Source organism: Pempheris klunzingeri, chromosome 18 (assembly GCF_042242105.1).
Source record: "Pempheris klunzingeri isolate RE-2024b chromosome 18, fPemKlu1.hap1, whole genome shotgun sequence".
Lineage (NCBI taxonomy): Eukaryota > Metazoa > Chordata > Actinopteri > Acropomatiformes > Pempheridae > Pempheris > Pempheris klunzingeri.
Window position 1 is genome coordinate 13,426,521 of NC_092029.1, and position 9,364 is coordinate 13,435,884.

Sequence of the window (9,364 nt, forward strand, 5' to 3'; positions counted from 1 at the left end):
TTTGATGTAGAGGAGTCTTTAGCAGGCATCTGACTCTTGTTAAAGTGGACCGATGTACAATTAAAGATATATGGCCCGGGACAGGCGTGTGATTTGGATACATTAGCGGATTAGATTTTTAAAGGGACTTGTTTAAAGGATGGCCAGTAAATACTATTCAGCACTAATGTGTGCTCATGTGTATGCAGTCAATTAGGTATCGTTTAAAAGCACCATTTTTAAAAGCATGTTAATGGAAGTCTATTAAAACGGGATGTTAGGGAGATTAATTATTGGTCCACAAACTGCTGAGTGTGCAGATCCTCATTACGGAAATAAAGTAATAATCACAGATGCTACCTCTCTCATTTATCATCTACATCTATCTTGTCTTTCAACCCTCCTCTGCTTTCTCTTTACATTCTTTTACATATGGAGCCTGTGCTGACTTTTATGGCATTTCTCAAGGGTTCGTTTATAAATAGGAAGCTGTCTTGAGCATGCAGTCAAATTGCTGAATGCTCAATACATTCTATTTATAGGGAGCTGTCACAAGCTCAAGGGAAAGTAAAGAGCTAAAAAAATCTTCAAGTTTCACTCTGGCATATTTTGTTAAAAAGTGTCTCATTGCTGCTGTGGGAAGTGTCAGGATGCCCTGCTTCTGGTTTCTGGCAACAGAAGATGTTAGCAATGTTGGTGGTATGTGAATATATGAATTTACGATAATGTGACATGACAGGAGCTGTTATTTACAGTTTGGATTACTTGAGCAGTTTGGGCATGTCTGCGGAATGCATGTATAAAAAAAGGTCTTAAGAGTCCAGTCTGCATTTCTGCTGATGTGAGACCATGGCTTCATTAATGTGGATACATCACATTACAACAATGCATCTTTTTCCTCTCCATTTCGGCCTCCCATCCAGACTGAGGCGACATTTTCCACAACCCAAATTGAAGAATTCTGTCCAGAGCAGATTAATTACGAAAAAGGAGGCGACAGACAAGAAATGCTGAGACCAAACTGAGTATTCAGACTTGTCTGTCAAAATGATCAGTTCATTCATCTTCATTCAGTGATGAGTCAGTAATGCACCTATTTTGAGGAAGAATAAATTGTTCTTCTACTGACAATTTAGGGTGACATGTGAAAAAGTCATGACAAAATAACCACGCTTGACATGTAAATGTACCTGTATTAGTGCAGACGTGGCCTGGCCAGTTCAGTCTGTCTGCTAGGTGTGAGGGTGAGGGTTGCTGCCATTGGAGGTATATAAAAGGCAAGGGGGCCAGCTATTTAAAAAGTTATTGAATCAGGAAATTCCTCAAACACTCTGGGAGGGGGGATCATTGCAAGGCTTAGCTGACCCTATGTATTCACCCCTCTCATACCCCTGGATGGACTCAAAAGTGGGCTCACTGGATGTCCCTTAGTCAGCACATACAAGGGGTGCGGACAAAAGGTCCATTCTGCCAACAATAGGGGGCATTTAGACTGTCACATACCCTGGTGACTCCAAGGGTGGGGATGTTGGGGGAGGTAGGTGAGCGGAGAGAGAGTAGAGATAGGAGAGCTTGGAACTTCAATGGGAAAAAAAGCTATCTATAGAAGAGAATCAGCGCTGTCCACAAGCTAAGCTTACCTATGGGCCGGGTCAAAGGTCAGTGACTAGACACACAGAGGAAACCCTGTGCTAAAGCAGAGAGCAGTAGAGGTAACAGGGGTTGGGCTTAATCACAGAGAGAATAGACAGCATGGGTCCTGGGCTGTGTCAAACCAAATAGCCTTTACATTTGTTTCAATTAGACCTTTGCATTGGCACAGTGGGGGGAAAAACAGCATGGTCATCTGGCAAAAAGTTGATCCTAGCTCAGCTGTTGCTGCACCGCAGTCCATCATTCGGCAACACACTATATTGGCCAATCAAATATGCGTAAGTACATAGTCCAGGTAGTTGGTGCGGTGTAGCAGCGTGTTAATTCTCCTCGCAAGCCTTGAGAGAGAGGAGCTCATTGCACCTGTGATAACTGAGAAGAGTTGTTAAATCCTGCTTTGAATGGATGTAAACTGCGGTGTCATGTCTTAGCTATGTATGTATGTTATGAAAGTTGGGGTATAAAATGTTTCCTCTCTTTTTGGTTTGCTTCCTGGTTGTGCTTCTTTCCCAGAGGCCTTTGTTGTACGTCATCCCCCTCTCTCTCCTGACACTTTCTGTGTGCCTCTCCATTGTGTACTTTCCATTAAAGACAAAAAAGTCCAAAAAGTAACATAAATAATGTGAAAAATAATGTGACGTAATTCGAGAGGTTGACTCGCCGAGCCACATCCAGCTCTTTTAACACATTGGGGGTTCTTGATGTCTAGTAAGCCTTCAATCTGAACTTCCTGTTCTGTATTTGCCCTTCTCACCTCACCTTGTAGTACCCAAAGCAACCCTGTGCTTTGCTATGTTCAGTCTGAACACATCCTTATTGTAGCGATGTGACCAAAGATGTTGGAGAGACATTTTGATGACACTTTTGATGAAACTTTGATGAAAAGTGAGGTGATATGTGTGTATGCAAATGTGTCTCTTTGTTAACTTACAGTGACTTTAGATGTCAAATTACACTTGCAAGCTCAACGGGAAAGTAAAGAAGCCACTTTCATCCACATCTAATGGAGGACATTTTTTTCCATCCTCACTCAGCTCCCAGGTGCCCCCTGTGCCCTCCCTTCCCTTTCTCTGGTCCGAATCAAAGGCTGATACTCTAAACGCGATGAATGACATTGATCTTAATCTGTGAGGAGTAAGGGCAATTTTGATGTGTGTGTGTGTGTGTAAGTGGAACAGAGAGAAGGTCAGGGGGTCTGTGGAGAGGGGGAAGATGATCTCTGTACTCCAGCGGGGCACAAAGCGAGGGCGCGAGCTACAGGAGCGCTCTCTCTTACAATGCGCCCTGAGGATCGTTAAGTGATTGTGTTACAGAGAACAGGTGAACTGCGTCTCTCCGCCTCGTCTTTTATATTTTCCTCTCTATTATGATTTACAGGGCTATTCTTCTCTGCTGCCACCCCGCCATAACTTGCTGTTCTTTTGAAGGCGGCCTGCTCATTGCTATTGTACCTGGCTGGCTTTGAAGTGCCTAAGTCTTAAATGATGATGAGACAAGGAGAGTGCTTTTCTTTAACAGCCAGGGTAAAGGAGGCTCTTGTTTCTGACAGGTGTCTTTTATAGAAGGGAGTGTGCTGGACTGGTGTTTTGTTGGGGATCGGGTTCCACCCTTCCCCATCACCTGCTAATTGAATAACATTAGCTTGCCATCTGTGGAGATTTACTGGAACTGACCTCAGTGGGCTGTTTAGATTACAGATTAGCCAAGAATATGTGAAAATGAGTCATGTAAATAAAGACCATTGTTGTTTTCAGCATGACAAAAACTGACTTGGTGATGATACAATAAAATCACCATCAGGCAGCTGGAACTTTAATGAGTAGAGACACATAGTGTTCACTGTTACACCAAATTACTACAAACATATACTTTCACTTCAGTTGGTATTTGGTCAGAGATGTTTACTGCCATCTCCCAGGTTGTAAGTAGGGACACACACTTTATCTCTCCAGATATGGTTCCAATATCTCATCTCAGGGTTTTTCCCAAATCCTGTCCTGATACCAGCACACTCTCCTAAGTGTAAAATCTGCATACAACAGAATGTAGCGCTCATCAGGATGACTTTTATCTAAGGTTACTTGAGGCTAAGAATGGGCAGAGTCAGCAGGCCACCATTAGTTAATCAATGTGACTGATACGAAAGCACGGAATCTCATAATGAAATTGAAAAAGACAATTAAGGATCGATACCAGATCCACTTAATATGGCCAGTATGCATAGCTTGTTTTGAGGTATCAGTCTGAGATATCAGACTGATACCAGGTATCAGTAATATAGAGGTGAGTGGAATTACATTTGTGGTGATCAAAACATTGAACATTTAACCAATTCAACAATAACATCTACAGAAATAGTGTCCCCATTACTCAGTTACCCACAAACCTCATTGTGAGCTGTTTTTGTATAACTTTGCTTTTAGCTACCTCTTACCATATAAACTGCCCCAATAAAACTGTTAACAGTGACTTAACTTAACAACTTAAATGAACAGACCCATTTAAATAGTAGCTGCTGAAGGCTTACAGTGGCTCTCTGTAGTATATTTTTGCAATTTGCTCATAGTGATCCAACCTATTTTGAATAAGGTAGTTCAAGCACAGTGTGTCAATGGAAGCCCACTCCCGCTCGTGTACACTGAACACACTGAGTAAAATCAGGATGAAGCCCTGACAGACTCCATTCATGTGGAAACTAATCACATCAGCTGTTATCTCTTCATTAACTCCAGTCTAAACAGTGCGCCCCAGTTTGGGGTGTGTACCCATGTATGTGTGTGAAGAAACAACTACAAAAGTGAGAGTGTCCGTAGAAATGCATGCATAACAGCTTAGGGAGGCAATCATTTTTCTGTATGTGAGTGTCAGTGTGTGTGTGTGTGTGTGTGTGTGTGTGTGTGTGTGTGTGTGTGTGTGTGTATGTTTTCCTCAGCTTTGCATCACTGGTTCCTGTTCCAGCTCTGGAGTAGATCTAGAGCCAGATAGCAGTAGCAATGCTCAGGGGCGCCGCGGGCCACAGCCATCTGGGCCTGGCCCGAGGCGGGTATTCTCTCGAGTGGGGGGTGTTTGGACTGTTGTGGGGGGGGTAGAGTTTGCATGACAGTATTACGGGATGGGGGGGTGTGTGATTAGGAGGCAGGGCAGAATAAATACACCCCTCCTCCCCTCCATTCGTCCACCTCAAGCTTGTGGTATGATGGAGAGAGGGGGGACTGAACACACAGCTGTCCTCAGCCATTATCAGTGATGGATGAAGCCAGAGCAGAGCATCAATGGCATGCCCGGCGCTCACTCACTCGAATGTGTCAGTGTATTGGTGTGTGTGTCTTATTTAACTCTGTGTGTGTGTGAGTGTGTGTGTGAGCGAGAGAGACAGAGGAAGGATGGAGAGAGAGAATGTGATGCTGTGCCAGGAATATCCCGATGACGCAAATTAATCACTTTCAATGTTAGACAACAGAATTAGAGGAACAAAAGAGGAAATATGTGCTCAATACATTTCCTGTAGTAAATCTTCCTGTTGTCCGATTGGATTTTGAACGGGTAAGGTCTTATCAGTGCAGCTGTTCCAACTGCCAAGCCTTTTTAGCTTCCTGTAACAGCTCTACCTGTGACAGTGCAGCATATGGCCTACAGTAGAGAATAGTTTTAGCTATAAGACCTTGGCACTCGGGCATTAAAACCAGATACAATTTCCTGGTAAAATAAATCACTTTCAATAGCATTTCCATGACCAGTATGTCCACTCATTGGGACGATTTAAATCCACCTAAAGTTGCTATAACAAGCCGTGTCGAACTTAGAAATTCAATAAATGGGGAGCCAATGAATCCGAAATGGAGAACGCTATCATCACTCATTAGCTTTGTTGCACTATCCATCAGTCTGTGGAGCATAAATTGTTGAACAAAAGAGAAATGGTTTGCAGACAGTTTTGAGACTGGAGGTGATTGTACAAATACCACTTTTAAATAAGCTACATGAACTTTTTGTTCTAATAGTGAGCTAATGAACGTGATAAATGGTAGTGACTAGCTCAGGACTAAATGGCACAGTACAGGAAAAATAGGAAGATGCTCAGAGATTATGATTGACTAGCCATAGCATATTCCTGGCTCGCTAGTGTCATAGCCATTGGCTCGCCAGCTACAGTTGTTCTCCAAGGGACTCTGTGAGTAGTAATGACAACACCATGTCCTTAGCACAGCCTGATTTTCAAAGATACATGGACAAGTTTCTTTCTGGCGTGTTTCTGGAGGGTTTTCACACTCGTTTGTGTCGATAATCATTTTCCTTTGCCGAGCAAACTTGAAAAACCCTGACTCAAGTCCTTTTCTGTTTCTAAATCAATGTCCTTTAAGGTCGTATTGGAGGACACTGGAAAGTGCTGGCGAGGCCTGGAAGGTGGAGGCATGAAATAAGGCACTTGATTGATGTAAAATCCTGTGTGGAAATTGAACACTCCAGACAATTCAGACGTCAAACAATGACCATTGCACTGGTGGATCATGTTTGATGTGTCTGTGTGTGTGTGTTTGGGGGGGGGTTAATTCAAATTCAATGATGTTCTCCACTCCCAGTCGACCAATTAAACTAATCAATGCCATGCTTGAGTTATCACAGCATCGAAGTCTGTGGGCTGTTCTCTAGGCCTTCATTCCCATCAGTCTGTGGTTGATGAATACTACTACCTTACCCTTACAAGCAGTAAAGCCTTTGTCCCTCCAAATCTAATTCTTCCATAATTAACCTTGTGTGTAATCCAGAGAGCTTGCTGACGGATGTCCAAAATGCTAACTCAATCCCCAGCCAAGGTTTTCGTGATTAGATTAGCGCGCACTGACTCATATTCGCACAATGCCGTCGTCTGACTCAACAGCTGTCAAACGCAAGAGATGGGTATAAGCCACCAATTAAATATGCTAATATATTTTATCCTCTTAGATAGGCGAATTATGTGCGTGAAGAGCCCGGATTTGAGCCAGTCAGTAGCCCTAATTCGCCAAATTTTCATCAGTAATTAAAAGCTTCATTTCATTAGGGTCAACTTGTCAGCACACATCCTTCAAGAACAGTAACAACTGCAGGGAGAAGGGGAGTAGATGTGGAGTGAGCTGGCTCTAGTCAACATAATAATAGGCTGTAATTTGCATTCGTGTTTGGTCTGAGTGCAGAAACAGGCTTGTGTTAATAAAATTTCAGACTGGTGGTTCTGTCTGGAGCTCACTGATCCATCAGAGAGAAGTGACAGCCAGGCAGACAAGCCTGTAATGGACTGGTCATGGACCAAAGACCCACCAGAGAGTACACTCAGAGAGTACGCGCGCAAAAATACAGCAGCTAGTAGAGAATACTGCATACAGTTAGATGGGAAAAAAATCCAATAAATGATCAAATATTTGACCTGTTACTTAACGGTTATCTTCACAGTAAATCATATACATGAACACTCTCAAAAAGAGATGGAAACATCTTTTATTTTCCTTACAAATCGACCATGACACTTATGTAGCAGGTGCTTTGTCTTACACACATCTATGATCTATTGTTTGAAATCCTTTTCACAGGTTCAGATATGCCACCTACTGACCTCCCCGTCTCTCCCTCTCCCAGTGCTGTGCAGATGAGCGCTGGTCCAACTGATACTGACGGGGGAATATTGAAAGACGAGTAACCCCGCCGTTTCCCTCTCTCTACGATTCATTAACCCGATTTCCACTGAGCTCTGTCCCACATGTGTCAGCGAGGCGCCTGCTGAGGATTCTGCCGCCCCGCCCGGCCCTGTCCTCTGCCCTGTCGCACTCCACCTCGCCATCAAACCGACAGATAACTGTCGAGGAGCAAGGTCGCCCCTGAAGTGTCGATAACCTTCTCTCTTGGCTTTTTTGCCTTAGGATTGCCTACTATTTCATCGATCCTCTACTCTCTAAGCTTTAAGATTTTGAATCGATAGCGTTCATGTATTCATTTAGGCACTTATTTCAAAATGAGTGAGCAAACAGTTTTAGATAGTGAGATTTAGATCTTATCATATATCAGCCAAGAGGTATTAGTAGGAAGAATATTCAAGTAGCTGTCTTAAGTGGCTTTGTTGCCATACAAATTTACTTTAAATTCAAATAATTAGTATAAAAGCTTAACAAGATTCTGTGTAACAACAATAAGTCATTGATGACTTATCTTCTGGACAATATAATGCATCATCAGTAGCTAATAAAAGTTTTTTTTGTGATGTAAATATATTATCGCCACTTCGTCATAGTTTCATTTTTACATGTATAATTCTAAACAGTAGAAAACGAAACAATATTCCTCAGACTTGACTGCTCAGGGATGAAGAGAGAGGGAAAGAAGAGAGTGGTTCTCGTTTGAAGTGTGATTTCAGGACCATTCATAAACATTTGTATGTGGTCACAGGTGTGTATTTTATAGCATTTTCTAGTGTGACTCATCCAATCTGGACAGAGAACTGTTTCCTAGATGTGTCCTAAAACCATACATTTATAGTCAGTGTCGTTACTTCGTCAGGGTGTGGAGGCACGCTCTTGCTGAACAGGCAAAATGTGCCCCAACCGCCTCTACTACCTCAGTACATCCTGCTCTCACCCCCAATCCAGGCCTTGTGCAAACCCCCCCCGGGGCATGCAAAGAGGGATTTGCACTGTACACAATCATCACTGAGGCTTCAGCGGTGCCTGAGAGGGTCAGTGAATGAATGAATGGACTGACTGGGCTGCTGGAGTCGACCAAGATCCCCTAGTCTTAACACAGTGACGTAGTTGTTAATGACAAGGCGAGCGAGCCAGATACTCTTATGCATACCAAAACTAAATAGAACACAACTGAAAAACTGAGCCACTTTTAGATGCTTTGTTTCCTTGAAAATACCCCCATCATGTAATCTGTCCTGTCCTAGTACTGTTTCACAATTGCTGACTGCAAATGCTCGTATGAGCCATAGACTGTGGATGTAAAATGTCACAAAATTGTAAGTCTTAAATGAGTTACCTTGTTTAGCCCACATTCTCCCAAAAGGTGCCAAGCACTGTCACTTTTTCTAGCAAGGTCAAGGGTCTGACCTGTCCAAGCTCTCCAATGATCAAGCACTCAGCCCTCAGCAGACCCCAAATGACCATTAAATCATCCGTTACATCACAAGGAAGGATGGAAATTATCATCAGATCCCTCAGACACACACACACACAATTGTCCCTCTCTGATCTTTAAGGCAATCTTTTGGCAACATATTGACTGATAAAATAGAAGGGACCCTTGTGAGTAGCCGAACGTGGCCCCATTCAAACACAACACAAACACAAAATCATTGATTGGTAGCGTAAACCACGAGGGAGTCTGGAAGGTCTGTTTAGGCCTGAGGTGACACCGGCACTCCACAATTAGCCCTCAATCAATATGTCTCTCATTGAGTTGTACCGCAGTACAGGACAGCCTCCCAGCCGGCCATCCATTCAGCCTTGTTCTGGGGGTGAATGCAAAGGATGGTTTAGTTTAATTTGGTTTACAGGCAGACAGTGTTTATTGGACCAGAAAACCATTTGTTATCTGTTTCCTCTGGAGGAGCAGTCATGAATCAATCTTGATACAAATGTACAAACACAGAAGCGCCCCAGTGATTACTCCAAATAAACACAAGTGCATACACGCATGTCTGCACATATGCGTAAACACACATCCACAAAGGGAGGTGTGGGTGTGCATGTGCATACACACA